This window comes from Cynara cardunculus (genome assembly GCF_001531365.2).
Source record: "Cynara cardunculus var. scolymus isolate 2C chromosome LG 8, CcrdV1, whole genome shotgun sequence".
In the NCBI taxonomy this organism is placed as follows: domain Eukaryota; kingdom Viridiplantae; phylum Streptophyta; class Magnoliopsida; order Asterales; family Asteraceae; genus Cynara; species Cynara cardunculus.
In genome coordinates, this window is record NC_037535.1 from 18270547 (window position 1) to 18273041 (window position 2495).

Here is a 2495-nt window from a genome sequence, read left to right on the forward strand (position 1 = left end):
ATAATAATAAAAATTAAAGAAATTACATAAAAATGAGAACTTTTAAATAATTAATTTGATATTTACATTGATATTTTTTTTCAAATTTATATTTTATTCAAAAATAAAATCATTATTGTTTTCTTGAAACATATAATTTATACTTACTATATTATATAGCATTTGACAAAAACTCTTAAAAACCATTTTTTATACGTAAAGTAATGTTTATTAATACATATTACTTAAAACTCAAGATTGCAAGTAGATTGTGCCAATAAGTCTCTTTCAAGAGCATTATAATGGTATGCCCAGCTAACTAAGGGACATACCAAAGATTGGGACCTGAAGTGGTAGAACCCGATGAACCAAGCGTACTACTAAACATTGATTCTCTCTCCTGAACTATAAATCATTATTTATAGCTAGCAACTAAAAAAACTACAAGCAACTACATAAACAACCCTGGGGTAAATTGAGTAGTTCGCCCTACCTACTAATTTACTCAAGTAAGCTTGCATCTTACTATACGGTTTTCTATAACCTAAGACTCTTAGATAKAGAGTTTCAAACCAAATGTGCCCCCAGTGGGGAACTAAATTGCTGGCCATTCCCTAACCTATCTATATATACGCTTAAACCTTACTCGGATTAACTGGGCAAGGGTTCGTAGCGCTTACCATTCTTTGTGATTGCTTATTCGAKTCCTAAAAGTGGCTTAAAAGCTCCTTTAGCATAAGAATTTTATAACTAATCAATAAGCAAGGACTCACTCATTTCCCAGCGAGGACCATAGACCTAATAAAAGAGATATATGACAGCTCGAGTGCAAGCATCAAYGATTATGTCCTGAAAGAATAATGATTCTTCTATAGATAAAGAATCTGTGAAGTTTGATTCCAAAAGTGATAAAAAGCATGGTAAAAAGTGACTAGGAGTCATTATGATATCGGTGCCAACTTGGTTCACTTCTTAGTCGAAAGATAAATTATATATTTGTCAAGCAAAGTGAGCTTTACTGAATTACCAGTGAAGAAAGGGAAGGGCTCAGAAGACAGGCGCATTATAGCTGCGTGCGTTAAGGTTGTTTTTCTTGTAGTTAGATGGAGCCCGGTTCTCCTTTTTAAAATGGGATGACTTCAACCTTGACTTCGGACAATCAACGTAAACAAAGACTCATCCTAAGCTAAGACTCTTTCTCTCTGTGGTTGTTACGAAGATACTACGCGGATAACAAAGAGTAGTAGTACCATCTGTAATAGGAAGAGTTCTCCTACCTAAGGTCTAAAAAAAGTCTTTTAGAATCTCCTTCTTACCGATCTGTAACGAGCTAATGAAAGGCTTAGAATCAATGCTTTGACCGGTAATGTCGAATCTAAGAACGTATTGTGCCTTCTACGGGGMCCCAGTCATTCTTACTGACTTAGCTAATTCAATTCTTTCTACTGGGAAGCCCTTTTCTAATGATAATTCAATGCCTGCCTTTCTAATGAGATGTGATCTGTCTAGGGCTAGCTGAACTAAGCCTCATCTGAGGAGGAAAGTTTGCTGCTTGATTCCTTCTTAGTTAGTTTTGGGATATGATTCTTCGCATCTCGAAACGAAAGAGGTTTTGCTCAAAGGCTGACGYAGAAGAGAAGAGTTTCGGCATTCAAATGAGTTCTTCTTATTCCACGAAATTCATTTATTGGATAACTTATCCCAAGGAGTGAAGCTACGACAGACCCAACCCAATTCATGTTCCTCTGTCAAGATCAAGATGAAGGGGGGAGGATGAGATCTTTTGGCGGGYTAGTGGGGGTCCTTGGCTAAGATGGAATCTTCACCTTTGCTTTCAAGCTATCAAAGCYGGGAACCAAAGACGTTGAGGATCGATTCCTTATTCCCCAAAGGGAGTTGTTTCCGACCCTTACATCATCYTAAAGAGAATCAAGATATCCCAGGAACCAAGCTAGGGATTCAYGACTAGCGCGAAAGCCTAGCGAACAAAAAAGCGCTCATGCTCTATCGTGTTTACCTCCCTTAGCCCACTCCTACCTAGGCAGGAGGAGATARAGGAATTTTTGTCTTTGGGCATCCTCCTCTTAGTCTTCCGGTGAGGAGTAGGTATATCTTGACTTTATAGGTTACGGGAATAAATATATGTTGGAGTTCGAGTGGAAGTTGCCCGGTTCAAGTACGCTAAATGCGGTATCAATAATGCATGGCTAACCAACTTCGTAGCTCGATCTTATACTTTTATAGGTAACAGATTTAGACTTACACAAGTTGGAAGATTCCATTCACGAAGGAAGTATTTGAAAAAGAGAATGCGAGACAGAATGGGTTAGTTGTCCAGTTTGGTAACTAACTTATTAAAGCTCCATATATGAATTCGTGTAATTAACTGCAGCTAAACATAATCAAATACAATATAAATATATCATTTTAAATATAAAATATCTAAAATATAATTAGGATAATCATTGAGTTCTAACAAAATAATTAATTATTATCTTTATAAAATTTATATTATT